The sequence below is a fragment of the Dipodomys spectabilis genome, unplaced genomic scaffold, assembly GCF_019054845.1.
Source record: "Dipodomys spectabilis isolate Male_0828 unplaced genomic scaffold, ASM1905484v1 ptg000163l, whole genome shotgun sequence".
NCBI lineage: Eukaryota > Metazoa > Chordata > Mammalia > Rodentia > Heteromyidae > Dipodomys > Dipodomys spectabilis.
In genome coordinates this window covers 20,881,262-20,897,116 of record NW_024870840.1, presented here as the reverse complement: position 1 = coordinate 20,897,116, position 15,855 = coordinate 20,881,262, and the positions used below count along the sequence as shown (strand labels likewise).

At 50.4% G+C, this 15,855-nt stretch overlaps 2 protein-coding genes across 3 annotated transcripts in view; both read left to right on the top strand.

The window, feature by feature from the left end:
* Nucleotides 1–15,855, top strand: part of Josd1 (Josephin domain containing 1) — a 312,495-nt gene that overhangs the window by 245,244 nt on the left and 51,396 nt on the right. Inside the window, exon 5 of the transcript XR_006149513.1 lies at nt 4,226–4,232. The gene's annotated coding sequence lies outside the window, so the exon portion shown is untranslated. The remainder of the gene's footprint in view (nt 1–4,225; nt 4,233–15,855) is intronic.
* The window catches only part of Tmem184b (transmembrane protein 184B), a 51,712-nt gene continuing 50,714 nt past the window's right edge, over nt 14,858–15,855 (top strand). For both annotated transcript variants that reach the window (XM_042693141.1, XM_042693140.1), the window contains exon 1: nt 14,858–14,907. The gene's annotated coding sequence lies outside the window, so the exon portion shown is untranslated. The remainder of the gene's footprint in view (nt 14,908–15,855) is intronic.

The window sequence follows — 15,855 nt, the reverse complement described above, 5'->3', positions numbered from 1 at the left end:
CAGTCTCTGTCTACCTCTTTGCGGGGGTGGGGGTGGGGGTCACCAACTGATGTGGAAGGTCTTGCCAAGAGCAGCCATGGTAAGAACAAGACTACCTCAGTGTGCTCCAGTGATTCCCACACCAGGCCCACTCTGAGAAGTTTCTGGAAAATCCAGACTTCGCTGCAAAGCAGTGCAGGGACGCAATGACTTTCCCAGCTCTGGTAGCAGAGCCAGGATTTGAGTCTAGGCTGTCTCACCCCAGTGAGTCACATAACTGGGAAAGACTTCTGGATCTGGGGTCCTGGGCTAGGGGGCAGGGTGGGGAGAGGTAACCCCACTGGAGTTCCTTCAGCTCTGATAACGGTGCCCTCAGCCTTGCCCCTCTTTCTCATTTGTCTTCGCAGCTTCTAAGCTAATATGTCTTTTATTTATTTCCTGGTTTTGTTTGTTGTTGTTGTTTTGTTGGTCATGGGGCTTGAACTCCAGGCCTGGGCACTGTCCCTGAGCTCTTCATCTCAAGACTAGGTTCTACCACTTGAGCCACAGCACCACTTCCAGTTTTCTAGTGGTTAATTAAAGATAAGAGTCTCACCAACTTTCCTGCCCAGGCTGGCTTTGAACTACAATCTTCAGATCTCAGCCTCCTGAGTAGCTAGGATTACAGGCGTGAGCCACCAGTGCCCTGCTTATTTCCTGTTTTAGATGTTTGGTTTAGGTTGGTGATACTGAGGTTTGAATTCAGGATCTTTACCAGACAGACGCTCTCCTATCTATGCCCAGTGGTTCTTGAGTTTTTGGCAGGATACAGCCCGGGACTGCTGTCCTGCATACGCAGATTACTGTGCTCCATTTGATTGAGATGTGGTCTCGTGGTTTTCTTAAACTGGCCTCAAATGGTAATCTCCCTAGTATCCTCTCGGTCTTTTGTCTTAAGTATCTAGGATTACAGAAGTGAGCCACAGAGCTGGGCACCGGTGGTTCATACCCATAATCTTACCTACTGTAATCCTAGGCTAAGAGCTGGGTATTGAGGCTTAAAATCATCCTGGGTAGGAAAGTCCATGAGACTCTTATCTCCAATTAATAACCAAAAAGTCAAGTGGAACTGTGCTTGAAGTGATAGAGCACTAGCCTTTAGCACAAAAGCTGGACAGTGCCCAGGCCTTGAATTCAAGCCCCAGTATAGGAACCAAAAGAGAAAAAAACCCTGATCCATGATTCCTGGTTACCTCCTGTCTCTGTCTTCTGAGGACTTGTACTTTCACTAGCCCAAGAGCCCCTGTTGCTAGATGATCCCAGAAGAGCAAGGCCATCTGGGGACTGTGAGTGCTAGGAATGAGTGGTGATTCTGGGAGAGCCCTTCCCAGTGCTAGCTCTGACCCTGTAGCTCTGACCCTGGCTTCTGGGCCTGGCTATGGTCTTTTGCTGGTCCTTGTGTAAGGTGTAGGGAAAGGGGGTGAGGATGGGGGTTCTTACTCGGACACCAGGGAACAGCAGTGGCCCTGCAGTGGTTAAACAGACCTACCCAGACACAACTGAGTTCCTTACTCACACTTGCTGAGTGAGGAAGAAGCCACAGAGAGCCAAACCCGGTCCCTCCTCACCCTACTCGGACCACAGGATCCGCATGGTCCGGAGGGAAATAGAAGGAAGGAATCTATTCATCTTTTTGGTTCTGAGGCAGGTACTCTACTACTTGAGCCATGCCCCCAGTCCCTTTTCGCACTGGTTATTTTCAAGATAGGGTGTTACTTTATATCTGTGCTGTGGTCCTCCTGCTTGAGCTTTCCTGTTATACTCAGACACTCTCAGGATTTTTTTTTTTTTTTTGTCAGTTGTGGGTCTTGAACTCTGGGCCTGGTGCTATCCCTCAGCTCTTCAGCTCAAGGCGAGTGCTCTACCATTTGAGTGGAGTGGTGCTGTGGCTCAAGTGGTAGAGTGCTCACCTTGAGCAAAAGGAGCTCAGGGACAGAGCCCAGGCCCAGAGTTCAAGCCTTAGGACCAGCAAAAAGAAGAAACAAAAGAGGAAAGGTAACAATTTTAATATTACTATAAAAAATAAACCTGTATTGTTCAGAATTAAAAGTTTGTTGTTCTTGTATGCTAGTGGTTTATCCTGTAATCTTAGCTATTCAGAGGCTGAGATCTGGAGGGCCAAGGTTCAAAGCCAGCCTGGAAAAAAAAAAGTCCAGAAGACTCTATCTTCAATTCACTAGACCAAAAAAAGAAAAAAAATGTACTAGAGATGTGATTTGAGTGATATAGTACCAGACATGAGCAAGAAAGCTGAACAAGAGCACAAGGCCGGGGCTGGGAAGGTGGCTCAGTGGTAGAGCACTTGCCTTGCATGCTCGAGGCCCTGGGTTCGATTCCTCAGCACCACATAAGAAAAAAAAAAAAAGCCGGAAGTGGTGCTGTGGCTCAAGTGGTAGAGTGCTAGCCTTGAGCTGAAGAGCTGAGGGACAGTGCCCAGGCCCAGAGTTCAGTCCCCACGACCGGACATAAAAAAAAAAAAAAAAAAAAAAGAGTACAAGGCCCTGAGTTCAAGCCCTGGCACCATCACAAGATAGATAAATGAAGTTTTTGTCCTTGGAATCCATCACTCTGGTTGTACTGTCAGGGTACAGTGTTCAGAAGTGCCCTGAAATAATTCATCCTATTTAATCAGTTCTAATTAGTAGTTATGCCAACTTTTCTTTTCTTTTCTTTTTTTTTCAAATTCTTTATTGTTAACTTTTTCAATTTGATTTAATTTTACTTTTTGTGGTACTGGGGTTTGTACTCCAGACCTCACAGCTGCTAGGCACTCTACCATTTGAGCCATATCCTTAGCCATTATTTTGAGAGAATGTGAGATGTTTACATATTTGAAGATCATGCTATATAAAAAAGCTATAATCAGAGCCTAGCTAGGTGGCGCATACCTGCATTCCCAGCATTTGGGCGACTGAAGCAGCAGGATTTAGAGTTTATTTTAGACCCTCTCAAACAAATAAAAAAGCTACCATCTGACTCATTGTTGCCCAAGCTATCCTGTCCGTCCTCATTCTTTTTCATGGTTTCTGTTTTCTCCTTCCTGTGTTTCTTCAAGGACTGAAAGAATTTGGGATGAAGAAGCAGCTGGCATTGAAAAGTGACCTCATAGCCGGGCACCAGTGGCTCAAGCCTGTAATCCTAGCTACTCCAGAGGCTGAGATCTGAGGATGGTGATTGCAAGCCAACCCACAGGAAAGTCTGCAAGGCTATCTCCAATGAACTACCAGAAAACCAGAAGTGTACTGGGTCTCAAAGTGCTACAGTACTAGCCTTGAGGGGAAAAGCTCAGGGACAGCACCCAGGCCCTGAATTCAAGCCCTATGACTAACCCCCCAAAATAGTGACTTTACACTGAAGACAAAGTGTGCCTAGGCTACATCAACCATACAAACAGTGTACAGCATTCATCAAACTAGGACCAGGAAGTTTTGCCCAGTCCCAAGAGGGCAACCATGCCACTGGTGAGTCATTTTCAGTCATGCAGCAAACCCACTGACCCTGTGTGCAGTGCCAGGAGTATCCCCAGGTGCTAGGTGGAGCAGGGTGCAGAGGCACAGGACAGGGCTGGCACCAGGGGACCTGGTGGGTTCCTCTCTGACCTTGGACCCTGGGTCTCTGTTTCCCCTTGTGCAAAAAGGGGTGAAGGTGCCCTCCTCCAAGGGTTGCCAGGATTAAATGTCAGGAATGTCAGGTGAGTACAGGGAGAGTTCCTGGAGGGCTAACCTGAGCCACCCCTTTGATCTTGACAGTGCGATGACATGGATTGTGATCTCTATTTTTGTGTGTGTGCTAGTCCTGGGACTTGAACTCAGGACCTCGATGCTGTTCTTGAGTTTTTGTACTTAAGTCTAGCACTCTACTACTTGAGCCACAGCTCCACTTCCTGGATATATATATATATATATATATATATATATATATATATATAGTAATTAATTGAAGATAAGAGTCTCACAGACAGGTTTGCCTAGCATGCATGAAACTCTGAATTCAATTCCTCAGTACCACAGGCACAGAAAAAGCCAGAAGTAGCGCTGTGGCTCAAGTGGCAGAGTGCTAGGCTTGAGCAAAAGAAGCTCAGGGACAGTGCCTAGGCCCTGAGTTCAAGCCCTAGGACTGGTAAAAAAAAAAAAGAGTCTCACAAACTTTCCTACCTAGGCTGACTTTGAACCCTGATCCTCAGGCCTCAGCCTCCTGAGTAGCTAAGCTTACAGGTGTGAGCCACCTGTGAGCCACTATTTTTTTTTTTTTGTCGGCCGTGGGGCTTGAACTCTGGGCCTGGGCGCTGGCGCTGTCCTTCAGCTCTTCAGCTCAAGGCGAGTGCTCTACCACTTGAGCTACAGCGCCACTTCCGGTTTTCTGGTGGTTTATTGGAGATAGGAGTCTCACGGTCTCTCCTGCCCGGGCTGGCTTTGAACCGCGATCCTCAGATCTCAGCCTCCTGAGTAGCTAGGATTACAGGCGTGAGCCACCAGCGCCCGGCGTGTGAGCCACTATTTTATAGCAGAAGACATGGAGGCACAGAAGACATCTTGGCTCCATAGCCCATGCTGGTACTGGATCTTGAACTCAGGACCTGGGTGCTTTCCCGCTTTCCCTTAGCATTTTTCCTCTTGAGTCACACCTCCTCTACTACTGCTTTCTGATGGTTAAATGGAGATTAGTCTCTTGGACTTTTCTGCCTACGTTGGCTTCAAACCTCAATGCTTTTTTTTTGGGGGGGGGGCTGGTTGTGGGGCTTGGGTACTGTCCCTCAGCTCTTCAGTTCAAGGCTAGTGCTTTACTACTTGAACCACAGCACCACTTCTGGTTTTCTTGTGGAAAAACCTCAATCCTTAAATCCCAGCCCCCTGAGTAGCTAGGGTTATAGGGCTGAGCTACTGGTGCCTGGCTAAATTGGATTTTTGACTCGAGGCTGGAGCTCAACCACTTGAGCCACACCTTCACTTCCAACAGCCATGTTTAACCTACACTGTGCCTCCTGCAGCATCAGTGATAGCGGCTATACGTTTCCAACAGAAACCCAGGTGTGTGTCTTGGCTTCCAGAAACCTGAAGCTCTTGAGTGAAGGAGACCAGCAAGTGGTTCATCTCAATCTAGAACGCATTGTGGCTGCCTAGTGTCACCGGGGGACAAGGGCCCGTATCTAGTGTCATGGAAGGTGTGTTTCAAAGACATTTGACCAGAGCTTTGAAACGTGAGGAGGTGTTTGCTGGGGATGAAGTGGAGAAAGACATTCCCAGCAGAGGAAACTGCATGTGCAAGGGCCCAGAGGTGTAGAGTGTGGTACAATTGATTCAGGGAGATCCAAGAATGGGGCTGGGGGGTGGGGGGGTGGAGAGGGGTGAGGGGGTGGCGAGGGGTGGGGGGGGGTGGCGAGGGGTGGGGGGGTGGAGAGGGTGGGGGGGTGGAGAGGGGTGGGGGGGTGGAGAGGGGTGAGGGGCAACACATAGAGGCTGAGGCTGGACCAGAGACATCCACGAGATTCCACAGGAGTCACTCCCACCCCTACCCGCAAGCAAATCATTCTTTACTTTTTCTTTTATTTAGGTTTTTGTTGTTGTTGTTGTTGTTGTTTTTTGGTCAGTCATGGGTCCTGAACTCTGGGCCTGGGTGCTGTCCCTCAGCTCTTCAGCTCAAGGCTAGAGCTCTACAATGTGAGCCACAGCCCTACTTCTGGCTTTTTCTGCTTATGTGGTGCTGAGGAATCGAACCCAGGGCCTCATGCATCCAAGGCAAGCACTCTACCACTGAGCCACCTTCCCAGCCCAAACCTTATTTAGTTTTAATGCCAGCCTAGGGTTTGAACTCAGGACCTGTGCTCTTACTTAGCTTTTCGCTCAGGCTGGCCTTCTATTACTTGAGCCACAGCTCCACTTCAGGCCTCTGACTATAGACAAGATTGGAGATAAGCTTGGAAATTTTTTTTCTATCCTGGCTGGCTTCAAACCAAACCACGATCCTTAGATCTTAGCCTCCTGAGAAACTAGGATTACATGTTTAAGCCACAGCACTCCCTCCCCCCATCCGCCAGCCCCTTGGCCTAGTTCATCTATCTGGATCTCTGGTTTTCTCATCTGTACCATAGGAGCCGGCATGTTCCCATGTTCCTGTAGCCCGGCAACTTTCATGTCCCTCAGCTGGACTGCACCTGCCTGCACCAACAAGGTGAGGCGAGGATTGGTGGAGGGAATGTGGGGATGTTGAGTGTGAGTCTGGAGACAATGGGCAGGGAGTCTGGAGGAAGGAGAAAGCAAGCAGGGAAGGATTAAGGAGTTATGGTCAGGGATGGTGGAAGGGTGAGCAGTCCTAGAGTCAGGGACATTTGGGGTACTATTCTGGGGGAAGGGCAGTACCGAGAGCTTGGAGAGAAAGTGAGAACATGGGAAAGACATTCTCAGCCTAAATCCAGGGAGGGGTCTGCTCAGAGAGGGGGGGGGAGCATTGAGGCAGGAGGGCCGGGCACTGGGGGATGGTTGGCAATAGGCTGGCAAGAAAGAGCCATCTCAGGGCACTTCTCCTAGACACTTTATTTTTTATTTTTATTTGCTTGTTTTTTGTTTTTGTTGGGGGAGGGGGGGTTGGTTGGTCATGGGCTTGAATTCGGCCTAGGTGCTGTCCTCAGCTCTTTCAGCTCAAGGTTGGAGCTCTACCACTTGAGCCACAGCGCCACTTCCAGCTTCCCGGTGGTTAATTAGAGATAAGACTCTCATGGACTTTTCTGCCCAGACTAGCTTTGAACTGTGATCCTCAGATCTTAACCTCCTGAGTAGTTAGGATGACAGGCATGAGCCACTAGTGCCCGGCTATTTGCTTGTTTTTTTGAGGGCCAGTAAGGGTGCTTGAAACTCAAGCTGCCCATTCTTGCTTGGCTTTTTCATTCAAGGCTGGTGCTCTATACCAGTTGAGCCATAACTCTACTTCTGGCTTTTTGCTGGTTATGTGAGGAAAAGAGTCTCACAGATGTGTCTGTCTGGGATGGCTTTGAAATGGAATCCTCAGCTCTCAGCCTCCTAAGTAGCCAGGGTTACAGGCATGAGCCCCCAGTGCCTGGCTCTGACCATTTTTATTTTGGATTTGCTAGCAATGACTTTTAATTGTGCTGTTTCCTTCTCTGACCTTCTTTTTCTCTGCAAAAATACAAACTCCTTGTGTCATTAACCAGCTCCCTCCTGGGTGTCTTCTTTCCCAATGTGCATGAGACAGACCACAGAGGCCATTCCACGGAGTCAGCACATTCCGGACAACCTCTCACTGCTGCCCGGGACAGCTAAGGCTCTTTGGAAAAGCTTCCTTCCTTCTCTGGGGCCAGCCCTTCTTCCTCGCGTAAGCACAGGCTGCGAGGGAGGAGTGGCCTGGAGGGATAAACGTTGCCATGGAGACACTACCGCCCTCCTCCTTCCTCTGATCTTTTCTTTCACTCCAGCCTCCCTCGAGGTACCACTGGCATCTTGGGGTCCTTGTGTCCCGTGTGAGATGATGCGTGATAACTGAGCAAGGTGCTGCAGCTGCATATGCACAGGGCTGAGCTTTCTTCAGGTTGAGAGGGGGTGACACAATGGAAATGCAGCCAGGCTGACTGGCTGTTGGGGTGAACAGAAGGCTCAGCCTTGGGGCTTCAAGGAGGAGCATCAGTACCTTTCAAGGGGCCTCACTGGAGACCCCACCTTGGATGATAGCAGACAACTACCTGGGCCCCTCCCTGCCCTCTGGAGAATGTTTCTCCCATAATTAGATCTCCCAACGCCTTTCATCCAGAATCTTCAAAGCACCAGTGATTCAGGTGTGCTCCACCCCTCCCTTTGAAGTTCCAGTATCCAGGTTTACCCAGGGCAGCAGGGAGCCCTGACAAGTTTCAGCAGCTTTAGACCTGGGAGACCCAGGTCTCTGGCTCCCCCTGCCCTGGTCCCTTCTCCCTCCCATTAAATCTGCTGTTGAAAACCTCAAAACCTTGGACTGAGCTGAGGTGCTGATGGCTCACTCCTATGATCCTAGCTACTCAGAAGGCTAAGATCTGAGGCTCTTGGTTCAAAGCCAGCCCAGGCAGGAAAGTCCTTGAGACTCTTATCTCCAGTTAATCACTAAAAAGCTGGAAGTAGAACTGCGGCTCAAGAAGTAACATGCTAGCCTTGATCACAAACCCTTAGGGACAATGCCCCAGGACAGCTACCCAAAACGAAAAACAATCAATTGGACTAGTCAGACTCTCTCCCCAAGGTCCCTAGATTCTACTGACCCCTCTCTTGTTGGCTGGCTTGCTGCAGCCTGAGATTTTGTAAAGAATCTGAAATATGTTGTAGGTGATTCTTTTTTTTTTTTTTTTTTGGGTCCGGTAGTGGGCCTGAACTCTGGGCCTAGGCGCTGTCCCTCAGCTCTTCAGCTCAAGGCTAGTGCTCTACCACCTGAGCCACAGTGCCACTTCCGGCTTTTTTCTTTTTGCTTATGTGGTGCTTGGGAATCGAACCCAGGGCCTCAAGCATGCAAGGCAAGCGCTCTACCACTGAGCCACCTTCCCAGCCCCTGTTGTAGGTGATTCTAAGGAAGCTGCCAGCCTCACCGGCCTGGGAAAATAGGTGGTCTCATGTGTCTGGATTGGCTATGGAAATCTGAAGGGAGATTTCTGTCCTGTACTGGAGAAGTGTATGCAATGCAGCTGGGCAAGACAGAGAAAAGACCTCTCATCTCTCCCTGGTTACTACCTCCAGCTCTTCTGGAAGCAACCTGAAGATCAGCTCCCTGACTCACACACACACACATACACACACACACACACACACACACACACACACACACACACACACACCAGGTGGCATCTCCCAGTGATGCCTCAACATTTTCATTGCAACAGGAAAGGCTTTGTGACCTAGGGAGCCTTGGCCAAGCTCACATTGCTTCCCTGGGCCTCAGTTTCCTCATCTGTCAAATGGCAGTCACTGCTTCTTGCTGAGAGAACAAAGTTGTGCACATCGCTTTCCATATACTGAATGCCCAATAAATAGAAGTTGTTTTGAGTGCTGAAGACTCACACACCTGTCATCCTAACTACTCAGGAGGCAGAGATCTGAGGAGCTCAGTTCAAAGCCAGCCCAGGCAGGGAAGTCCAGGAGATTCTTATGCAATTAGCCAGCAAAGAAACAAAAACTGTAAGTGAAGTTATGGCTCAAGTGGTAGAGTGCTAGCCTTGGAGTGGAAACACCAGGTGAGAGCTTGAGGCCATGAGTTCAAGTTCCATTACTGACACCAAAATAAGCAGACAAAACTCTAGTTGTGGGGCTGGGGATGTGGCAGAGTGCTTTCCTAGCATGCATGAAGCCCTGGGTTCGATTTCTCAGTACCACAGACACAGAAAAAGCCAGAAGTGGTGCTGTGGCTCAAGTGGCAGAGTGCTAGGCTTGAGCAAAAGAAGCTCAGGGACAGTGCCCAGGTCCTGAGTTCAAGCCCCAGGACTGCCAACACACACACACACACACACACACACCCCACACCACACCATCTATAGTTGTGAGGATGTGCTGGGGAGGTTCCAGGGACACACAAAAAAAAAAAATCTAATCCTTTTTGTCCTGTTCATGCGACCCTGTGTTGTGATTTGAATGTGTAGTTCCTTACAAGGCGCACGTGCTGAAAGCTTGGTTCTCAGCGGTAGAACCAATTATTAAGAGGTGATTGGATTGTGAGGGCTCTGACCTAATGAAGAATCTTTGTTTATTAGGTTGATTGGTTGGTTCATTGGAATTCATTATGTAGCCCAGGATAGCCTTGAACTTGGGAACTTCCGGCCCCAGCCTCTTTTAGTGTTAGGATTACAGATATATAATCCCATACCTGGGCTCACACCTGGTAACTGATTCCTAACTTGAAGATGTTGGGAGAGGTGGGAAACCAGAGGTGAAGCCTGACCTGTGGTGCGGTGTGTGTGTGTGTGTGTGTGTGTGTGTGTGTGTGTGTGTGTGTGTGTGTGTGTGTGTGTGTGTGTGTGTGTGTGTGTGTAAGGTGGAAGGGCGGGCATTGGTCACTGGGAATGTGTCCTTGAAGAGTATATCTTATCCCCTGGCCCTTTCCTGTCTGTCTCTCTGCTCTCCCAAAGGGCTGAGGTTAGCAGCTTCGTACCCTACATTCTCATTGCAGGCCAAGCCACCAGGCAGAAACTTCTGAAATGGAGCCAAAACAAACTTTTCCTCTTCTAAGTTGTTTGTTGTTTCTCTCAGGTGTTTGTCATAACCATGAAAAATCTGACTAATAAAGCATCCATCTTTCTGACTCAGAAATTTCTTACATGTTTAGGATCATTAAAAATCACTCATCCATAAACACATGCATATTTGCATAATTGAGCTATCCTGTATGAGTTATTCTCAATGACAGCTTTTTTTTTTTTCCTTTTTGTCAGCTATGGTGCATGAACTCAGGGCTGGAGCACTGTCTCTGAGCTGTTTTGTTCAAAACTTCCAGTTTTCTGGAGGTTAATTGAAGAGTCTCACAGACTTTTCTGCCCGGGCTGGCTTTGAACCATGATCCTCAGATCTCAGCCTCCTGAATAGCTAGGATTACAGGCGTGAGCCACTGGTGCCTGGCTAACTGGTGTCTTCTTTCAATCCACTTAATGACAAATCCAGGGGATCCTGAAGGAGGGTGAGAACTGGGGGAAAGGAAAGAAAGGAGATCGATGAGAAGTGTGTCAGGCAGTTTCAGCATCAAGACCCAGGTGCTTGACCAAAGTCAGCTTCTGGAAATGGAAACTTGGTGGCCACGTTGGAAGAGAAGGTTTGCTGCAAAACTGGTCCATGGATCCTTTAGGTATTTTCACTTCTATAAAGAAATTCAGGACCTGGGAATGTGGCCTAGTGGTAGTGTTTGCCTAACATGCATGAAGCCCTGGGTTTGACTCCTCAGAAAAAGCTACAAGTGGCACTGTGGCTCAAGTGATAGAGCACCAGCCTTGGGCAAAAGAAGTTCTGTGACAGTGCCCGGTTCCTGAGTTCAAGCCCCAGGACTGGCAAAAAAAAAAAAAAGGAATTTCAGAGCTGAGTGCTGGTGGCTTATCCCTGAAATTCTAGCTACTCAGGAGGCTGTTCAAAGCCAGCTAGGGCAGGAAAGTCTGTGAGACTCTTCACTTAACCTCCAGAAAACCAGAAGTGGTGCTGTGGCTCAAAGTGACAGAGTATTAGCTCTGAGTGAAAGAGCTCAGAAACAGTTCCTAGGCCCGGAGTTCAAGCCTTACTACCAACAACAACAAAAACAAAAAAGAACAACAACAAAAATAGCTAAGTGAGAACTGAAGCCCCTGAGTTTAAGTCCCAGTACAAGTACAAAACCAAAATAAAACAGAACATAAAAACCCAACTGATGGAATTGAAATCCCTTTGTCCAACTACTTAATAAAATCAAATAAAACAATTAGTACCATATTTGGTACATACTGAGAAAAAAAAATCTGTCTTGAATGTGCCCATAATTCTTGTGTTTTGTTTTGGTTTGGTTTCCAGTCCTGGGGCTTGAACTGGCCCTGAGCTTCTTTGGAGGCACAGCGCCACTTCTGGCTTTTTCTGTGTATGTGAGTGATGGTGAGGAATGGAACCCAGGGCTTCATGCATGCTACGGCAAGCAGTCTACCACTAAGCCACCTTCCCAGTCTCTGAGCCCATGTATTCTTATCCCTTACTTAGCTTAGTTTAAATTCAGTTTCAGTCCATCACAGGGGCTAATTCCGGTAGGATGTGAGTTGAGACTTCAACTATGCTGAGACAGCTGTATAACTGTCAGCTCAAATGCCTTGCTGTGTATTCCTAGACATCTATTCAGACAAGGCTGCTTCAGTCAGTCTGCTTTCTTATTGATGGGGAAACTGGGGACAAAGCCATGTGGCTAGGATCATACTCTGGGAAGCAGTGGGGGAGGGGGGGCAAGGCACCCATCATCTATGTTGGTTCTTGAGGACTTTTCTGTCCAGTCTGGCTTCCAACTTCAATCCTCAGATCTTAAACTCCTGAGTAGCTAGGATTATAGGTGTGAGCCACAGGGGTTCATCCACACCATGAATTAATTCCTACATGATTCTTCCTCTGTCATTATTTTTCTTTCCCTCTCCCACCCCTCCTCCCTTGGGGTGGGGGGAGGCTTTTAACTCTTAATAAAGAGCAGCCAGCTGGGCTTTCCAGTGCCACCTGCTGACCTGCCATGCCACTAGGCCAAGTGACTTTCTCTCTGAGAAAGGGTTCTGGCAACTCATGCCTAAAAATACCCACCACCTGCCTCTGTCCCTGCCAGCCTGGGGCCCTGTAATTGAGAACCTACAGTACCCCTGAGGAGCCTGCCTAAGAAGTTGAAAGTGGTGTGGTTTGGCCCAGGGGCCAGTGGCTATCAGGTTGAGTCTGTTGGGTGAGCAGGGGAGATGACAGTTGAGACAAGGTCCTTGCCCTGGAGGGGTAAGGGGCAGGCCTAGAGAACTGGGAAGTCTAAACTAATCACTAGCTAATTGACTGGTTCCCAGCCCTGAGGGGAGGGGGGGACTTCAGGCCTGGGCTAGGGCATGGTTATGACATTTGTTTCTAGAGTTACCAACACTTTCTGGCCAAGTTCGTTATGCCAGCAGCCTTTATGTTAGGTACTAGGTTACACTAGAAACCAGAACAATTTTTTGTTGTTGTTGTTGGTCATGGGTCATGAACTCTGAGCCTGGGTGCTGTCCCTCAGCTCTTCAGTTCAAGGCAAGCCTTCTACCACTTGAGCACAGCACCACTTGATGGTTAATTGGAGATCAGAGTCTCAAGGACATTCCTGCCTACGCTGGCTTTGACCTGCAATCCTCAGATCTCAGCCTCCTGAGTAAGTAGGATTACAGGCATGAGCCACCAGTGCCCAGCACAAAAATCTTTGTCCTCACAGAATTTATGTGTTATAGGAAGAAGCCAAATAGCAAAACTGGCAATTTATGTGTTAGAAATTAATGCCGGATGCTGGTGGGCTCTCATCTGTAATCCTAGCTACTCAGGGGGCTGAGATCTGAGGATCCTGGTTCAAAGCCAGAAGACACAGCAAAGTCCATGAGATTCTTATTTCCAATTAACCACCAAAAAGCTAAAAGTGGAGCCGTGGTTCAAGTAGTAGAGTGCCAGCCTTGAGCACAGAAACTCGGGGATAGTGCCCAGGCTCTGAGATCAAGCCTTAGGACCAGCTCTAAACACATCGTACATACATACATGTTTTGGAAAAAACAAGATTAATGAAGGGTGAATTTTGAATGCACTTGGGGGTTTGGACAGTTTTACTAGTCTGGGGGTAAACTGAGCCCAACCCTTAAAGAAGATGAGAGAGGCTGGGCAACAGTGGCTCACACATGTAATCCTAGCTGCTTGGGAGGCTGAGATCTGAGGACTGCAGTTCAAAGCCAGCCTAGGCAGGAAAGTCTGTGAGCCACTTATCTCCAATTAACCATCAGAAAACTGGAAGTGGCGCTGTGGCTCAAGTGGTAGAGCCCTAGCCTTGAGCTGAAGAGCTGAGGGACAGCGCCCAGGCCCAGAGTTCAAGCCTCCTGACTGACACAAAAAATCTAAACCAAAACAAAGTCCTCTGCTTTTCACATGGGCCTACCTAAACCAGAACAAAGGCCAGAGACCCAACCCTCCTAGGGGTCTAAGTGCCAGGTGGATAAAGAATTGAGACAGAGGTGTGCACAATTATTAGACAGTCCGAGTCACAGGTGTGGACAGAAGTGGTCAGAGCGGGCAAGTTGCTTGTTCTCAGGATTGGTCAGCTGGGGCCTTGTTGGATGAGAAAGTCCAGTCCATGGGCTGGTTTCCACACCTGTCACAGGCTATTTATCCATCAGTCCCGTCCTTCCTGGATCCCAAGGTGACCGGGAAGAGACTGCAGAAGAGCATGGCTCAGAGCAAAGGACACAGCTACAATGGAGGCTGGGGCACTAAAGTTCTCTCTGGCTTTTAGTCACCCCCTGGATGTTTTGCAGACCCCAGTGGGGAGGTCAGTGGTTTCCAGAGAAAGCAGCTTGTAAGTCTGTTACAGACTGAGAAGAAAAACCCTTTCAGTGCTTTGTAGTTTCATGTCTGGTTAACTGTGTACAGCACTCAGTGTTTCTTCATTCCGTAACTCCACACGCATCCTTTGCACAACTGACAGTCACTGGGTTTTGTTTTTCCTTCAAAAGGCTCACATGAGGGGCTGGGAAGGTGGCTCAGTGGTAGAGTGCTTGCCTTGCATGCCTGAGGCCCTGGGTTCGGATTCCTCAGCATCACATAAGCAGAAAAAGCTGGAAGTGGCGCTGTGGCTCAAGTGGTAGAGCACTAGCCTTGAGCTGAAGAGCTGAGGGACAGTGCTCAGGCCCAGAGTTCAGGCCCCATGACCGACAAAAATAAATAAATAAATAAAAATAAAATAAAATCCAAGGTAGGTTTAAAAAAAAAAAGGCTCAAATGACGGCAATTAGGGATAAAGCGAGAGAAGCCCTAGCCACCCAGATAAGAGCTAGGAAGAGAGCGTGCCCAGACTCAGTCCTCCAGTCCTAGGAAGCTATGTGGCAGGAAGAGCTGGAGGAGCGAGAGAGTCAGCCTTGCTAGGCCGGTGAGTTTGCTGAGCTAGATTAGAACCAGGCCGTCCCTCTCCTGAACACCGCGCGCGAAGCTTCTCCGTCTCCGGGCGGCCCCTTTAAGACCCGCTGAGTGATCTCAACCGCGCGCGCTCTCAGCCCCGCCCTCCCCGGCGGCGCTCCCGGCGCGCATGCGCTTGGGGGGGCGGCACTCGCGGGGCTCTGGACGCGCCGGCGGCGGCGGCGGCGGCGGCGGCGGCGACTCCCGGCGGCGGCGCTTCCCGCCCCGCCCGCAGGACCCGGCCGCCGCGCGATGCCCGCACGCGCCTGTGCCATGGGCTCCTGAGGTAACACGCCCGGCTGCCTCGCGCGGGGCTCCCCGAAGGGCCGGCCGCAGCCTCCCGGGGCTGGGGGGCGGTTTGCAGAGGCCCGGGCGGGGGGCGCCCGCGGGGGTGTGGGCCGCGTGTCCGCGGCGGGGCGGGCGCGCAGGGGCCGGGGCTGGCCGGGACGGAGCGGGCGCGCGGCCGTGGGTGTGCCCGCTCCCCCCCTTCGCGCCAACGTGGCGGGGCCCGCGCCCGCCGTGTGGCCGGACCTGGCGTCGGGAGGGGGGCCCGGGCGCGGGGGCGCGGCGGGCCGGGAGTGTGCGGGGCCGGGCGCGGCCGGGCGCTGGCGGTGGCCCGCAGGGCCTCCGGCGTTGCGTGATGGGGAAGCCGGGCGCTCGCGTGTGGAATCGGGTCGCCGGGGACCCGCCGCTCCGGAGGGGTTTATTTGGGGGGGGGGGGTTGCTGGTCTTGTGAGTTGTGACTTGTCTCCCCAGCTCGCCCTGGGGCCCCTGGCTTGGCTCTGTCCACCTCGTCCACCTTGCGTCCAGTGCTAGGCGGCCCCGGGCTTTTGGCAAGGCAGCCATTCTGGGGAGTGGGCTTGATATCCCAAGGGGGTATTTGATAAGCCAGACCTTTCACCCCCTCCCCTCCCTCCTCTCCCCCCTCCTTTTCTCCCTCTTCTCTTCCCTCCTTCCCTCCGCACTTGGGCTTGGGCATAGTGGAGCCAGGCAGGTGTTTGCACGCTTGATACGTGTGTGTGTGTGTGTGTGTGTGTGTGGTGAAGGCTATGTATTATTTATCTGGCTGCGGGTGCCTTGTGTCTGGAGAGAGGTAGCAATCTGTGCCTGGAGGCTGGAGTGCTGCCGTCAGCCAGGCCTGTACACAGGCTTGCTCACTGACCTGCACAGGAGACGCAGGTCTCAGAGGGATGACTAGCCGTACACTCAGCGCCCCTTTCCAGGTGCCTTGGCA